This window comes from Adelges cooleyi, unplaced genomic scaffold (genome assembly GCF_023614345.1).
Source record: "Adelges cooleyi isolate 19-005CV unplaced genomic scaffold, UGA_ACOO_1.1 ACOO_flye_CR_arks_rails_tigmint_CR_PRNA_21, whole genome shotgun sequence".
Taxonomy (NCBI): Eukaryota; Metazoa; Arthropoda; class Insecta; order Hemiptera; family Adelgidae; genus Adelges; species Adelges cooleyi.
The window spans coordinates 2629179-2648375 of NW_026095871.1; the positions used below are offsets into that span (position 1 = coordinate 2629179).

At 31.6% G+C, this 19197-nt stretch overlaps 1 protein-coding gene across 1 annotated transcript in view; it reads left to right on the top strand.

The window, feature by feature from the left end:
• LOC126834405 (uncharacterized) overlaps positions 1–5444 on the top strand; it is a 28598-nt gene extending 23154 nt beyond the window's left edge. The window contains exon 3 of the mRNA XM_050566297.1: positions 5129–5444. The gene's annotated coding sequence lies outside the window, so the exon portion shown is untranslated. The remainder of the gene's footprint in view (positions 1–5128) is intronic.
• The last annotated feature ends 13753 nt before the right edge of the window (positions 5445–19197 follow it).

Genomic DNA, 19197 nt, shown 5'->3' on the forward strand with positions numbered 1-19197 from the left:
GCTTTGACGACCGGATCACAGTTCCATGCACAGCCGGCGGCTAGCAACAGAGACAAGTAATATTAATAACATGATAAAGAAGAACAATTTATTACATACATTTTAAACAATATTAAATAGTTAAATACAATTAATCGGTTCGATCTGAACGACCGATACGGAACCGATATGTGTGATATGTTAAGGATTATTTGGCGGGCAAAAAGGAGCGTGGGGACAGCTAGGAATAGCGAAAAGAGGTTGCCCTATCAAAAAATGCTATTTGCACAAATAAAGCTATACCAACACCAATTTGAATAGGAAAATTATTCAATTATTTGATGTTGCTTTACGGGTAACGGTTTTGGATTCGCAAAATATTGTATTGGACCGATTAGGCCTCGAAAAGTCATCAGTGGCCTAATCGGTCCAATACAATATTTATACAAATTTAAGGAAACAAGTTATCATAATAATAGTTAAAAAACAAAATTACTGTTGTGGGCTGTGCATGGAACCGTGATCGTTGTCGTCCCTTTGTTATCTATTCAACGACACCAGCACAAAGCTCTACCAAAAGCTCTCACTCGCCGGCTAACTGCTCTCCTGACTCGTTTCCACCGTGGCGCCGGAGCTTCCACACAAATTGCATTTTCTTGGCTTTCCTCGGCTGGACCTTCGGGAACGGCCATGACATCGCTTCCCAGGACACGTTTCCACAGTGGCGCCGGAGCTTCCACACAAATTGCATTTTCTTGGCTTTCCTCGGCTGGACCTTCGGGAACGGCCATGACATCGCTTCCCGGGACACGTTTCCACAGTGGCGCCGGAGCTTCCACACAAATTGCATTTTCTTGGCTTTCCTCGGCTGGACCTTCGGGAACGGCCATGACATCGCTTCCCGGACACGTTTCCACAGTGGCGCCGGAGCTTCCACACAAATTGCATTTTCTTGGCTTTCCTCGGCTGGACCTTCGGGAACGGCCATGACATCGCTTCCCAGGACACGTTTCCACAGTGGCGCCGGAGCTTCCACACAAATTGCATTTTCTTGGCTTTCCTCGGCTGACCTTCGGGAACGGCCATGACATCGCTTCCCGGACACGTTTCCACAGTGGCGCCGGAGCTTCCACACAAATTGCATTTTCTTGGCTTTCCTCGGCTGAACCTTCGGGAACGGCCATGACATGGCTTCCCGGGACTCGTTTCCACAGTGGCGCCGGAGCTTCCACACAAATTGCATTTTCTTGGCTTTCCTCGGCTGGACCTTCGAGAACGTAGTGAGGAGGACGATTTTGATAATCATAGTGAAAACAATTACAACGCTCGTTTTAGGAATAATGATAGATAAGAGAGTAAAAATTATAATACTCCACCCCGAGTAGAAAACATAGATAGTTGTGTCATTAATAATAAAAACTATAAAGGGGATAATCCAGTAATCATAGGTGTTTTAGATAATGTAGCACATCATTTTACTGTTGACTCAGGCGCGAGTACTAGCGTTATTAACGAAAATATGCTTCCCAAAAATCATGTAATTAGTTCTTACGGGAAGACAAAATTATATACAGCCAATGGTTCAAAATTATACTTAGTTGGCAGGTCAACTATTAAAGTATATTTTAATAATATTCCTGTAGAAATACAATGCGCGGTCGTACAAAATTTGAATTGCAATAGTCTTCTTGAAGTTGATTTTCTAATTAAATATAAGGGCGTAGTTAACTTTGCTAAGTCAAAAATACAACTTAATGTAAAAAATGAGATAATACACATTGATTTTTAAAAAAAAACATAATAATGGAATTAATATTAATAGGGTTATAGATAATAACAACAATAGTTATTATAGGGCTAATAAGAATGTGAATAATAAAAATAGTAGGATTAGCCAGAATACTAGGATTAATAATGGTAAAAGGAATTTTAAGATTTGTGTGCATAGTAATCATAGCGCTAATAAGAATATTAATTTGGGTAACTTTAATTATTATAAATATTATAGATACCCCCGTGGATTAAATAATAATCATTCTAGGACTGTATTCAATGGGAAAAATAGGACAACCCAAAATTATTATAATGGAACTAGAAATAGGAAGTTTGAATATAATTGTAATAGGTCTATTTTTAGTGCTGTTAACGATCAATCTAGAAAGAGTATTAGCAATAGACAGAGACCCAATTATACTAGCAGACCATTTATCACTAACCAGAAACATAACATAAGGAACTTAGATTATAACCTAGGAACCCAAAATTATGTCTAAACTTTAATTCCTCTGTTTTCCTCTGTCTCTTGATGGAAATAATTCCAAGAGGCAGTATAAGGAAAAGGAAAAATAAATTTCTATTTTTCTTTTGTAAAAGTATAATTTTTTGTTTTTTTTTTGGGGGAATCATACATATAATTATACACCTAGAAAAAAAACACATATTCCTTGACGGCAGACAACTGCCGTTGCAGATTTTATAACTTCAACCTAACCGTTATCCCGTAATTATAACCGTTCGGTTGTAAGGCAATGCCTTTTTTTGTTATTGCGTTGTCAGAAATGAATCATGGACATGTCCGAGTCTTATTTTCTGACAATCCTTGGACACCAATTCCCGACTCGCACTTCACACTATTATTTGAATTTGAGACGATTATAAAATATTATAATACGATTCCTTGACCGTTAGAACAGAAATTATAAAACAACGTATTTAAAACTGATGATCATGATTTTAACGGAGAACAATAATGTAACATGTACAATCACAGACGGTACCCGAGACGATGATATTTATGACACGCAAAACGAAGTCCTATATACACATACACACGCACACACCCGTATGTACCGATGATCGCAAAGTTTTGCTGACGCTGTAATTTTTGGGACAATTTTTATTATAATATTATTATGTTAGAAGGTTTTAATATTATTTTTCATAATAGTAAATAAATAAGTGATTTTTTTCCCCTCAAGACAAAGCAAACCTATATATTATTATCAAAATAAAAAAGAGTAAATATTATCGGTCTGTGTCATGCAATTATGCAAAAGTGTAAACATAATTATCTTTATATTTTGCCCCTTACATATAAATAAGCAATTAGGATCGGCACGCATATGTTCATTTACTATTAGTTAGATGACCTTCTCGCACAAATCATGTTGTCGGAGAAACACACTATTACTCTAATTAAACCTGACAAAATAAAACAGCTGCATTCATAGACCTATTAACATATTGGCGGCAAATAAGAAAGCGCGGATAAAAGTAATCGTGGGTTAGTAGAAAAGGGTAGAAAATACTATTTGAATTACTTAAGTACCTACTTAGGAGTTAGGATAATTTTCCTAGAACAGCCAATTCATTCAACGTATGTGTTTAATAGTTACTTTTTGTATATATACAACGAATACATCAAATCAATCTATGTATATATTTATGACTTGAATGAGTATCTTAAATACTTTTGTCATAAATATAGACGTGGGCCCGTGGTATGAAAGGGTTAAGAAAGGGTCGACAAAATATTTTGAAAAGAGTTCAAAGATGTCAAGAGGTAAGGAACCAGTTTGGCTTAATTTTAAAATGTTGAATTTAGGTTAATACGATAAAGTTTTATTTGGGATAGGTAAATGTTGTTTATTCCTTTTGTTCTATTTCTGAAAGTGACGACGAACACACTTTGAAAGTTTAATTGTCCAACGACCAATTGCCCAACACGTTATGAAATACTATGAACTCTTTTTTTCGTTGTTCGGCGCCACTGGTTACTGTTAAAAACCCAGCTATATTGTTACAGTGCGCATTTTAATAAGCTGTGTACTCCGAGATTTAAGGTTTGGCAAGCTTTTAGTCGTTACATTATACTCGGCTCCATTACCGAATGCGGTGTAAACAGACCATTAAAAAATCGTATAAAAAAATGTGAGACATTTAATTTTCGAAGTGTTATATTATTTCGGATCTATGTAAGTTGACAGATGAGATTTTAGAAGATAAATCACGGAATCATTCCATTACCTACACGGTAATGGAATTCTTAAGTCAAAGTGGTTTCCCACTGTTGTCGGCACTGTCAGATACTGCGAGAGCTTTTATAAATAATTAATAGAGAATTTAAAATAATCGACAGCTTCTCGACACCATCAATTTATAGAGCTATAACTGATAGAGTGAACTACGCAATGCGATTATTTAAGTTTATGCGAATATGGAGGCGAGACGAATAATTTTCATATAATTTTATTGATATTTCCGACAATTGATTACTGAAAATTAATTCTTCGTCGAGTCGATCGCGATTAACAATTTAAATAGTACATTAATAGTGTATGTATATTAATACACTAATTTTAATTTTTAATTAAAACAAATAATAAGTTGTAATAAAGTTGTGACATCATTCGAAAAAAAAAATAGTTATAAAAGCTGTATCCTTTTGACCAAATGATTACTTAATATAGTACATACATTTGCTTATTGTTATATTTTATTAAATAACTAAATTATACAATATAATTTGTTAGAAAACTCGCTAAGAAGACCGCTCGAATCAATGATCGTTTACAGACATTTGCACTTAATGACTTTTCTGCGTCGCGACACATCTTATTTCATTATTCATCATTAGCTCCTTGACAGGATGTAACCGCGTCCGCGTTTTACAGAACATTATAGCTTGGCTTAACGTTATTCAAATAGTTTTTTTAACCTCATTGTACCCAAATCCTCTTATTATTTTTACTGTAAAAATGTTTTGTGTTGCTTTAGAGTCCTAGGAGAATTTTTTTCTTTATTTGGCTTATAACCTTTTGATAAGTACTTGTTGTGATTTTCGTTGATATTTTATATGTCGTGTAAACAGGGTGTTCAATTTGACATAAAACACTTTATTATGTTGTAAATAAGTAATAAGAGCAAAAATATCGAATAAGAGCCCATCGGAAAAAAAACAAAATGTGGTATTTTTATTTTATTTTTCTGCGAATAGAATTAATATGTTCAGATATGTACCCACTAATGGATTTCGATATGTAGTTGCTGATTCATAGTCAACATAAACTATCAAAAGGGGGTCGACATTGCAATAGCGGATGTAGGTGGTAAAAATATTGTAATTTCATTTTTATTTTTTATTTTTCAGGTCCTATTTGATTAACCGTTGTCTTTGCGGGCAGTTGAACTCGCTTATACATACGAACAGGAAAACTCGACACCGGACTCATTACCGTAAACGCTTCGATGGAAACACAAATTGAACTGCACAACATAATAATATTGTAACGGTAATAATATCCAAACAAAGAAGCGTTTTCCAAGGATAGCGCAATTCGTTTACTCGGTTGACTTGTGTGTCAAAAACTTTTATATTAAGCGTTCCATGTACTTAGTTGTTTGTATACATATATGAAAGTAAATTTATTAAAAACTTAAAACTATATACATAATATTATATTCATTGTTTTACGTAAAATACATTGTTTGGAAATCTAAAAGTTGTCAATAAAATATTTTCGTACAAAAAAATGACATTTTTAAAAAATATATGTATATTTTTTGTGTTTTTTTTCTCTTAACAAATTCTTTAAGCAATTTAGACAGCAGGCGTATGAACACACATTTTCAACGATAATCATTAAAATTTGCGGTGAAGATTTTATCATTCAACTGTGTATGTATATTGGCACTTATTGCAGATAAAATAAGAAAATAATTCACGCAGGTATTACTCTCAACTATTAGCTTTTTAATATATTATACATTATACATGTACACGACCACACAGAATCGCCCTTAAAACCTCATTAATAACAAACTCGGATAATAATAATTAACGAATCACTATTTCTTTTATTAAAAAAAAAAAAATTAAATGAACGTGTTAATTTATACTATACATAATTTTGATATTATTCAGAAATGCATTAAACAAACTTTAATTTTCAGTTCATTACCTTTTAGGTACCGTGCCCATTCATTGGCACGAGTTAAAAGTGTGATAATAACGAGCAACATAAATATTCTTTTTTTTTATATCGCAACAATATGAATGTGTATTACACATTTTTTCAAAGTATTTTTGTCATTTGATTTTGATTCGTAAATATTTTTTGTTTATCAAAGGCATTGATTTTACAACAAATGAATTACTCTAGTGCTTAACAATAATAATATGTGGTAGGTACTTTGGAGGTAATATAAAAATAATGTTTATTATAATTAGCGCTATGAAAATAAATAAATTAGTTTTTTAAAATGTTTTAAACAAAATATGATATTTATGTATTTATAGATATGTTGTTGTCTGTTGGCAATAATATTTACTGGCAAACACGAATAGGTTTTGCTTCGTATTTTTCATTAGTCTGAAGGGTTTTGATGCAATTCAATGAAAATAATTTATTCGGGATTAATTGTATAATTGATTTATTCGGAAACGCTTGATGTGGCTTACATTGAAATATCTTCGCTGTATTTAATTAAAATAACTTAAGTTCTTGAGTCGAATAATAAATTCAAGACCATTCGAGATTCGAGACAGTTGCGCTTATGTAAAATTTGGTTTTATAAATTTAAATAAAAAAGAATCTATTATTATTACCATACTAAATTGGAATTAGTGAATTAAAAATAGTAATTATAGCATATACAATCCCAAAGAAAAATATATCTTTATACTTTTATGTTATGATTAGTAGGGCTTTTAAGTTAAGCATTTAAAACAAAGTTTTGATTTTTGTTTCTTCTTCTTTACATTTTTTTTCAGAGTAATTTCATTTGGTCTCTATTATATTTTAAGGTGAAAAATTGCATTTAAATAATGAACAACATTTTATAGTATTTCGACCAACTGTAGTTACAATATGTCATTTTTATATGTATATATATACTTTACTGACACATTTTGTTTAAAAAGATACTCAGCACCCTAAACCCATGATTTATGTTTTCAGCTATAAATGCTCCATTGATTTCTAGTGGTTGATAAAACGTAATCCCACGAACACAATATAAGCACTTTTTTCTTGTCATCAAAATTTCCCGAGACAAGCCTCAGTGGAATTTCGAAATCAGGAACCTTTAATCTGGCATCTTATTGGTGTTGTAGTGCTTTTGCGTCCTATAGGTATATCTAAATATATTCAGTGGAATTAAATTCCTAATGTCGAGTGTTATGCAAAGATAATTTTCATATTATCTAAATATGATATTGATAATTCTTTAAGAATTTATTTATAATTTCATTTTAAAAAAAATATCTAGGGAAAAAAAGCTTTTTTCTGAAAAATGTAAAACCTTAAATAAACATTTTTGTTTATTTATATTTTATTGGTATTTGTATATTATTATAATTTAATATAAATACGTTCTCGTTTACATTAGATATAAATAATATTAATTATTATAAAATGATAAATTTTATCTAGGTAAAATAAAAAGATAATAATTTGTACCTTGATAATGCATAACACTGGTAATAAATCTATCTAATAAACAAAACTTTGGGTTGGTCAGGTAAGGGAATTATTAGACTAGTTGATATATATCTAAGACCTAGTTCGAAACTTTATATTATAGTTTATCCACTGCACCACGCACGTTGAACACCATACACGAAAAGGACATTTGTAAATAATCAAAAACCCAGTGGGGATTGCAAAGGCAATGGCAATACATATACACTTTTACTATTTCATGTATGGCCAATAGCAAATGTACATTGGTTGAAATATGTGGTACGGTATATTTTAAAGGATGAGACCCGAATGCATTTTCTACCTTGGCGATAAACTAAAATGTAAATATAAGGCACTCGTAAGTCAAGAGGTTCATTTTTCATTTCCCTGTGTAGATTACATTCTACACCCCTTGGCGTTTGAGCAATATATTTTGTGTACATTGGTAGCACATACATAGTGTGTAGATAATATTTATTAAATAAACTAATAGCTTAACGAAAACACTAGGCGGGAATAACCCGTACCGTTATAAGTGTTTGAATAAAATAAACGTTATGCATATACAGCGAGCATTAACGGGCGTGGCAAGTATAACAATATGCCATTGTGTATATAAGCTGTCACGTGTCGCTAATTATATGCTTATAGTTTTGATATTTTAGTTTTCCCGAAACAAACGGAGTAGCTGTGAATGGCTGTGACAACCCCCTTTTCTACTTGGTACACTGTTGGAGTATAATTGCAACATGTATTTCCCGAAAGTTTCCTGGATCCTCATCACATTGTTTGGGTTGATGATAAAAGTTCATGCTTTCACTAACCGTACAGTGTATATCATATGTATTTTAATATTATTACTTTTAGTTTTCAACTTATGTTCATGGTATAAATTACTTGCGTATATCATATAGATTTAAAATTCTTATAAACGCCGTCTATGGTTGCTTCTCCGGTTAGACAAGAGTTTTTCAACTTTAACCATTTTGATAGACACGTCTGTGCACCGAACTAATGCGATGAGCGAAGTCACCTTTTTCCGTTTGTATAATGTTATAACACGGTACACTTTTGTCAGTTTATATGAACTCACGAATGAAACAATCATAACGATATTAAAAAAAAAAAATGTTATTATCCTTATTGTCTTGACCTATATTATCCTTTTAACAATAAATGTTTTTAGCGTATGAGTAAGCAAAAAAAAAAAAAAGTGTCCGATCACGATATTTCCAGATATTAAAATATGTCGATTTATCAAGCTTATCCGTAGTTCAAATAGCTGAAAACATAAGACAAATGTTAGTAATAATATTAGAGATGGACAAGATAAATTCAACTGATATAAGTATACGATTATTAGGCGACAAGAATGGCAATATAGTCAGCTGATAAGATAAAAAAAATTCATACTTCAACGTTTTTAGCGTTTGATAAAAGTAAGTAATGATTTTTCCAATTTTTCACATCTCCTTACTTTCCCATAGTCAGATTTAAAATGCTTTGACCCGTTATATTCTGCGCCATTGACTATCGCTTCCATACTTCTACTATTACTGATATGTTATTTCTTAGTTTTCTGTCTTGCCTTATTTTCTGCTTACTGTCATTGTATTGGAATATTATCGAGTTTCCGGAAAGTTGGCGAACGGCGGCAAAACTAATTCGGCGTTTCACCAGCACGGCGGACTTCCATCAGGTCCACAATAACGACTTCCGGCTCCGGGGAGAGATTCCATGAACGCTTAGGTATCGTGCCGGGTTTCCGGTCAACCGTGTAGCCGACGACCTCGTTCGCAAGATCGTTGGACCGTTGATTGAGCGTATAGAAGTCGACGAGGGAGAGAGGGTAAGGGTGGTTGTAGGATCGAAGAGCACTCGCCAAAGGGTAGTCGTTAAACGAAACCCATTCGGATTTGCGAGGAGGCATCTGCGATACGTGTAATTGCCGATTGCGGATAAAGGCGCACGAACACCGGATCGTCCTGATTGATTGTCAAGGCGCCGCCGCCGACTTCAATGACAAATCCTTCTCGATGGCGGAACCGACGATAATAGATTGGCCACTTAGCGACACGGCAAAGGGAGACGCGGACATAACGATAACAAAGGTATTGGGTATTCGGTCGGGTGAACGATTGTGAACAAGGTGTAACGTGGATACAGGGTGATCCGTTTAACGCAGGACTACGATTCTACTTTAAAAGAAGAATAGTTTGCTGAAAATGTTCACTGGTCGATAACCGCTTTCGAATAATTACATCGTTTTAAAGTTGGTAGAGTTTAAAGTGCACGACCAGAGTTGAGTGAAATATTATTTTAATCTGCGCGCGTTACTCGATCGCACTCCACCTCTGGTCCTAAAGTTTAAACTCCTTATTTTTCTAATTAATAAATTAAGTTAATTAAATGTATACGTTCCCGTTTAAGTTTCTAAAGTTGATAGAGCTCTAGAAAATACTAAAACAGGTTAATGTACATATTTGGTATGATATTGTACAAAAATGTTTTCAAAACGAAAAACTATAAAACTGAATTTATAAATGATTCACCCGGTATATAAGTCTAACCTGGATAGAGATTTACAGATCAAAGGATTCATTTCTTTTCCATTAGTACTGACTGACTCTTGCAAATCATATTATGGTTTTTTTCAACTTGCGTTCCAAATGCTTAATTGCGCATGAAAGTGCCCATGCAGCAAAAATATGTTTAAAAAATGTAATACTTTATAATAAGTTTTTTTTGCTGAATTCGAATTTGACCGAGTTTCTCTGGTACATCTAGTTGTTTATGAAATCGCCTGTAGAGTTATAAAAAACACCGATTTGTGTTGTTTTCAGCGTGTTTTGTACTTTTAAACAATTTTCTAAAAGTTTTTTTAATTTTATTAACATTGTTGGGTTGAGAACTAGCCTTAAAAGCAATATAGGACTTTATTTTAAAATACAATTTTAGATTCGTTAGGTTTTTATTAAGTCAGAGATGGTTTATTAAATTACAAGGTCATATTCAGATTTAGTGGAGAAAATCTAAAAGAAAACAGGTTGTACAGTGCAATTATTAAAATATTATCCAATATTTTAATAATTATATTTTTATAGAACGACAAATATTAATAACACAAATGTTGTACACGTTTTAGGCACTAGAATGAATTGAAAAACTAACAACGTGATTTGATTAATTCCAACAAACATATTTTTTACTATTTTTGATGAATAGAATAAGGTCGAAACGTTTATTAGAATAAACAATTTTCAGTAATTAAACATTTAACTAACGACTTTATACTGGTTTATATGATATAATATTATAATATAATCAGATTGGTTATGTTATTGTTAATATGATAATATATTTATTATATTTGATTTATATAGTCGTACAAAACTTAAAATCGAAGATAAATTTCATTCAGTCGTACGCTATTTAATAAGAAACATAATGAAAGCCTGCAAAGAGGAACAAAGTACTGTGAAGTCGAAGCGGCCACTATGGATTATAGGAAGTAAAATTATTATTATGACCGAAAGTAATAAAACCTCTCTCGTAAATAAAACAAATTTCCGGGTTCCTCATTTTCGTATTAAGTATATTTTTATACATTTTTATTACTATAAAAAGAACTATTTTCCTGGTTCCTGTAATTATTTTTCATTCTTTAAAAACACATAACTTTTTGCAGAAAGTCTTTCGAAATTTTATTGAAGTTATATTTTTTTATGGCCCGGATAATTATTTTTTTTAAGATCATTAAAGCCTACGACCAGCAAAAATACCAAACAAATTACTAAAAAATATGTAAATGAATGTAATTATATTAGTATAATTCTCGTTTTTTAAAACAAAACGCCAAGCAAAACTATACAAACATTAATAATAAATTATTATTCTTTACAACTACATACAGTCTTGTGTGTCTACATACACACACAAAATTATACTAGAAAAACATACAAGAGTCTAAAAAGAATCAAACTCAATAATAATCATGATTCTACTAAAAATGAAAAATCATATTGTGTATACTGTATACGTACACCACGTTGATGTCTTGTACTTATGTACTATTATATCCCTCTAGGAGTGTTTATTTTGTGGGACTTTATTTTGTAATTTATTTGTGATACAGTTAATAAAAATTGAATTACTCAAAATGCATCTGAAAGTTGAGACATCGTTTTCAAGAAAATACTACGACGCAAATATGCTTTTAATGAAGGCAATACATGTGTTTCTTTTTTATTAATCCGTAAAACACGATACACAAATCCACTTGACAATATTGCGTACATTACAAATGGAAGTCTTTGGAAAGCCGTCTCTGCAGTTGTGATACGACGAAAGCCAATTTCAGAAGCGATAAGGGCAATAGTTTCTACGATATCTCAAACGACAATAACAGAGATCACGTCTTGTATAGTAGCAGACACGTTTCTCTTAGTCATTCAGCGCTCACACGATTTCGATCAGGAATTGCTGTTTTTTTTTCAACGGAAACTCAATCATACCTTATTGGATCGTTGGAAAAATTACAAAGATTTATTTTAGCTTTACATTTATTTCACGAGCAGAGTCACAAATAGGAAACATTCTTAGCGGGGAGAGGAAGAAAACCCCTAGTATATATGTATAACAAATTTTATTTTATGCATAAGTATATTTATAGAATGTTAATTTAACTATTATCTTTTTCTCTTTAAAAAGAGTATTAAATTTACCGTATGTATTCTAGGTGTTTAAAAGTTTATTCAATCTACTCTAGAGTCTAGGTGATCATTTTAGATGAATCATCTGAAGTTGAAGTTGGCCCAAACCTAACTAAGGATATTAAAAATGATTTGACTAAAAAATAATGTATAGGCAAATTATTTGTAGAATTACGTTATCCGCTAATAGAAAATTAACAATTTACACGATTGAATACTAATTATACCCAAATTTCTAAAACCAGCACTTGAATTTAACATTAAACTAGTTAAAAAGTTAATCTTTTATTTAAAAAAATAAAAGCTTTATTTAAAAATAATAATTGCTACTACTTGATAAAAGTTCTGTAAAAATAATTTACTTTTTAAATTATCTTTGTATACTTATTACTAAAGTCCAGTAAACATTTGTTTTATACAAATCTTATAAAAAGATCTTACTAACGATTTCTGGGAATTACAATTTGTAAACTTTTACAATATCTAGTTTTATTGAAACTTTTATTTAAAAACGTCTATGTTAATTTTTATAACTGGAACTTTTGTGTAAAAGTTATTAAATAACTCAAAAAAATATTTTTTTTTTTTAAAGTTCGATAACTGTTTCAAGTTCTGTTTAAACCTATTTGTATTTTATCTTCTGACAAGTAACTAAAATTTTTGAGTCAAAGAAAATATTTTTTCATATTATTTTCGTACATAATTACATTACAAAAAGAGTATTAAACCTTTTTTTTCAAGATTATATGTATAAATAACTAGAAGTATCGTTCAAAACATTTTTAGTACTAATACTATAGACTTTTTTTTTCAAATAGATCCTAACCAGACATTTAATATTAATTGATAATGTTGCCCGCTCCAAATATCGATTAATCTTAATAAAGCTTATATTAATAATAAACGTCGAATACATTCTGTAAACTTACTTTATTTCTATTTAGTTTTATTACTATAGACTTAAATATTTTGAAGGTTCTCGGTCGGTTATGTAACGTTCGCCGTGATTCATCTACGTCTTCAAGTTAAAAAGTTAATTTTCAATGGAAAGTACTTTTATTAGTTCACATGAGGTTTTTGTCGGAATTGTTTTTGTAGTTAAAATTTGTTTGTTTTTAATCCGATTGGTAACACGAATAACCCTTGCCTTTGCTGTGTGACGGTCGCTTTAGTCGTTTATTTTATGCATTGTTGTTGACTTGATTATAGTGTCCACAGCCGTCTTGTTAGATGGTACGTGGTCTAACATACTTAACCTTTTGACCTTAGTTGACCAAAGTTAAGTCTTACTTTTTAGATATTGACCCTCGTCGTATGTGTTTGCTTCAAGTAACCCCTTCTAAAAGGTGAAGGAAAAGCAGAACTACCGACTAATCGGTTATCGGCTATCATTGATTAAATTGTTTATTTAAAACAGTTCATCAAAAAATTTGAGAATTTTATATAGATAAAAAAATGTAATATAAAAACAATATCTTCTCAGCTACGCTTCAAAGCTAATCGATAATCAACTGCACACTGTAAATTCCTACTGCATAATTAGGTTTCTACTGCACCTTAAACAAAGTCCTGAGAGATGATTTTTCCAAAAAGTTATCCAGATAGTATTAGGATTAATATTATATTTAGTTTAAACTTTAAAGTAGTAACTATTCAACTTTCTTATTACTATTTTTAGGAACTCAGTCAATATTTCTACATTTATGTAAAATCATGTTTTTTTTTGTCAAATGTAAATGTTAATGTTAAATTAAAAGATAATAAAAAAGAATTATTTTCTTTTACGTTTTTTGTATTGTATTAGGTTTTAGTTATATTGTCAAAGAAGATATATAAGATGTTTTATTTTGTAAAAAAAACATTTAACATTTTTTCTTTGACTATTTTTTTTCCATAGCTTTTCTAGGAAACGAGTGCGAATCGTGCTTAATCTTTGGGAGTGGTATATGAATGGTGAAAAAGTTTCTTTCTTTCTCTAATAAATTGTTAATATCGACTAAAAAAACATTGAACATCTAAATTTCAGTTATAAACCTACACAGCGTTTTTCCGAGACTTTTCTTCTAAATCATTCAAATATTGATTAAAAATAAATACATCTGTATCGTGACTAGAGTGTTTCTATGAGGCTTAGAATCGAAACGATATATTTAACTTACAATTAATTTATTAAAATAATTGCTGGATAGATTCCAAAAATATTTTGAAATCGCCAAGTCTCCATATAAATTCGAGACACTGGGTTTAATATTTTTAATTAAGTTTAAACGTTTGGCTTTGTTTCGCACATTTTTGCTTCCCAATGGCGATGCCATTGCATTTAATTTGTATTTTCCAATTTTCTTTTAGACGACATTACGCGGAATTCAGCCAACGGAATCTGTGAAATTCTTGAAGTGATAATCAAAAATATTCAATATGTCGGGCATTGCATTGCAGAATAACTGGCACGAGGATAACGATATCATTATCCATCATGGTGGAATTTTTATTTTTGCGAAATAAGCAGTAGTAGTATATATATATAAATATATATGTGTATATTCTATAAACATTTTTTTTTAGATATGTGAGCAAAAAAAAAGAAGAGAGAGAGACGGAATTGTCGTAATTTTCTTAATATAATATATCAAAATAATTTTACCCAAACTAATTTTTGATCGGTTTTAATAGTCATTTGTCAATTTATCTGCAATAATGTATGTACTTAATCACGAATGTATAAAAAAGTAATTTATATTATATACATTTAAATTTGTTTTGGAACAACAAATTTGACGGTTCTTAACTTACAACTTTGACAGCTTATAACTTAGATAAATCTTGTCGGATCCAGACACAAGCAGCCTTTGAGTTACGAACCCCCTTTGAGTATTTTTACAATTTTTTTAGGCGCAATTTTAGGATTATAAATACGATGACAAAATGTATTTTTTGTATTTTCTTAAGAACTTTAATAAATTGATTTATTGATGTGCCGGTAGTATTTTTAGTGTCAGTTTAATTTTACTGGATTCCTGAAAATACACAAAAACTGTACTCGGCTGCTGAAATATCTATACTTCTGGCTTGTTGTTGCTGGGTTGAATACTAAACCTCGGAATGGTTATAATATTTTTTGGCGCCATTATGAAAATACATACAGGTAACGTAGGATACCTTTTTGCGGTAAATTATACATTACAGTGGATTTAAATTTTAATCTATCCAAATGAGGTTCACCATAATATTCGTTTTAATCGTCAACTATACTCTCTGTATTTTATATTTTTTTTTAAGAGCAGCATTTTGTTTATAGAAAAATATATTAAACACCCGCTATTGCTAATGGTTTTGGCGTCCAAAACGTTTTAATTTAATTAAACCCTGTCGAATAATTAAAACCCTAATTAGTTTCACCCAATCATGGTCAAGCATTTATCGACCGCATTTCTATGGATTGACATGTCGAGTACTACTAAAGCTCACAACGTTATTTGTTAAAAACTGGTCTTTTTTTTTATATTTGAACAATAGTGTTTCGATTTGTATACATACGTAATAGAAACGCATTATATACTATGCTTATACATAATATGTAATATAATATGTTTCTTATGCATAATATTATATAGGTATATGTGAGACGAAAAAGGACCACTTGTTGCAAAAATCAACTTTTGAGTTATTGGTTATTTCAAATTCTGAACACTATAAGACCAGAATCGTTTTCTATCTGAAAACTATTCCTATCTTGAAAATTGGCCGTTATTTCAGTTAGAATTTACTTTCGGAAAATTAGTTTTTTAAGAAAAAAACTCTTTAAAGTTTTGAAGTATTGCCAACTTTTTATTTTACATAATCGAAAAATGAAACTTAACCAACAATTTCAATAAAGTTACCTTAAACAGATAACAAACTTTTTTTTCTTCAAGATGTTTCCAACCATGATCGGTGTTTTAGCCTCTCTAGCGGTTTGGATTCTCGCGACAAGAGATCCTTTTCTTTTTCCTCCTCACATATATTTTTAACTTTATGCTTCATGTAAGCCTTCGCAGTTTACTGGGTTTTTGGGCCAATTATTTTTTACTAGGCCACCCCCTTCGCCAAACAAGCCACGGGAATACCTAGTCTGTCTCTATATTATTATTCTAAGCAACCGACAGTCCCTAAACGGTCAGGCACATTTGTTATTCTTATCGATCGTCTTTCTTTTGTAGCTTTCGCCTAATAAGACAATATGCCTTTTCGGTCTAGTTAAGCACTCTATTATGACAGTGTGATGTTTTAATGATACGTATAACGGATGCGCCATAATGATGTATTGTGCACACATATTATTCCTTGACAAGGCATGTAGGTTAGTTAGTATCACCTTACCCATAGTAATTATTATTATCGCGGTGTCGTGTTCGAAATAAAACCATTATAAAAACACATTTTTCGTTGGTTTGGGTAGGCAGAAAACATAATCTTGTAAAGTACCAAAATATAATTGGACAATTTTTTTTTTTCAACGAGGAAAACCTTTTGGTCGGAAAGACATTGCTCAGTGTCTTGAATAAATAAATAATAATAATAATAATAATAATTCGAGTCGTAACTGGGACGGGGGAGAACGACCTGGATTCGATAAAAACTCCAGCTCGAGTTTTATATAGTATTTTTTTTTTTATTATACAATATTGTAACTTATATAACACCATTGATTATAAATATTAACATTTATAATCAATGATAATATGTACAAAATATTTATTGTAGTAGAGTCGATTGATTCTTATTAGCTTTACTCATCATTTGGTGTTTCATATTGGTAAGGAAAATAAATATATAACCTATTAATACGCTGTTACGTTTGTAATGTAATTGCCGGTGTTAAAAAAGTTGTTTTTTTTTTTTTTTTTAATAATCATACAAATTTAAACCCGTCGCTAAAACGCTGCGCAGTATTAATGTTATTGTTTGGGGTCGTACGAAACGGTATTAACCGCTTCGATTAGCCGTTTGTTGTGTGTAAATGTCGTCGGGAAAACACAAGAGGATTTTGGCAAAACATCCCAAAACCACAGGGCGGCATTTGGTCGCGTTCGACAACGGTTTCACACACACGCCGAGTGTACGAGTGGTCGATAAATTACCCCAAAAACGTCCGACTCCCCGAATGGGCTTGCGGTTCAAGCGCTAATACATCATTCATAATCTACACACACACCGGTGTACAATAACATTATTTGTGGCATTATTCTGGAACACGGGGTTTTTTCGGCGACTATAAAATAAAAAAGAACATTGAAAACTATCGATAAATTCGCATATTTCCGGTCAAACTTTTCGGTGCACGTAGGTCCGGCCGTTGCATCAATATTATATTAACGAAACACGGTCAAAATTTATTGTTCACGTATATGAAAATACGGTTTCCTTATGAGTAAAAGTATTGTTATCTTACAATATTATAAAACGACCATACATTTACAAGTTTCGTATTTTACAGAGCTCTATTAACTTTTGAAACTTAAACAGTAATATGTAATTACCTATTTAAATTAGAAAAATTTGCGAACCTCTTGTCTGGTTGTTTTCCAGTTTTTAATAATTACTTTTAAAGTTATCAAAATTTAGGATGCGAGAAGGGACTGTTACTGAGTAATGCGTGCAGTTAAGAATATTATTATACTCCTTCTTTCCTCCCATCTTAAGTTTCAAAAGTTGATAGTGTTAAAAATTGATTATCAAGAAAGCCAACAATTGTCACTTATTAAATATCCACCGATCGAGAATGTAGATCATTAAAGTATATTATAAACGGTTGAAGGAAAACAGCGATAAATAATAGTTGAATCTAGCGAAGACTTCTAATTTCAATACACTCGTATAGATGATTATCACTCGAATTTTGGATTGGTTGGCTAACATATTACATCACAGTTGAGCATTAAGCACGTATTTGTTATATACATGTGCGTTTATGTTAATGATTAACATATAGAATATAGGCAATCATATTTTTCTCTTTTTGCAGTATGCTGACATTTTTTCATAGAAATAACCATCGATTTTTTAAGTTTTATTGAAAGTTTTGTACGACGCTCATATTATTATTATGTATTACAGTGTTGAATGAAAAAAAAATCACATTTACATTTGCCCTATTTGTTTGTAACCACTTCAACGCGGTCTGATACATTCAAAGTATTTTCGACTACATCATAGCACAGCTTGTTTTTATGTGACACCGTAAATGGATATTATATTATGTTTTCGGCGTTATTTTCAGACATCATATCGTATAATATATTATAAGCAAATTATGTTTCCGTATTATATTCGAGGGGAGCAATTTGAACGAACAATAAAATAATATATTTGAGTCGTTTGTTTGTTATATTTTATCATATGCTCGGACAAATACAAATCACATCAGACAATACGAGGAAAGTGCGCGTTTCAGCTTGACGTCTACGCAGTACTCTCCGGGGACGGCCAAAGAATGTTCAAAGTAGGTAATTTATTTTCTAACGTTTCCCATATTATATAAGAAAACAACAAGACGGGCAAATAATTAAGCCGGCCGGCTCTAACGCACACAATATACAGACACAAAATATATAAATACCGCGGAAAACTCCCAATCACGTTTACCAAAAGCACCCGAGTTCGTATATTTCACCTCGAGCGTACCACGTCCGACGTTCCACACAAACAACACTCAGGAAGGGTTTGTTTCGGAGAACCAGCTCATAAACTTCCTAAACGAAACCGTTTTTGTTTTGTCCATCGCAGTCTGCCATGCTATTGTAGGTTTGGCGCAACGGTAAAGTTCAACTGGCGCGCCGAGAGGAAATCTCAAGTAGAATCATAAACGGTGTAGTGTATGTATTGTTTTACGGAAAATCAATTTTAACAAGGCAATCGGGGTAACGAAAAATGGAATTTCGAGCTACAATGCAGTTAACCGTTTTATCGGCATGTTAAAACAATACGGACGGACCGACCTTCTGATTAGGATATTGCGCTCAGATTTGACGACCGGCCTACGGAAATTCATTACTTAATATTGT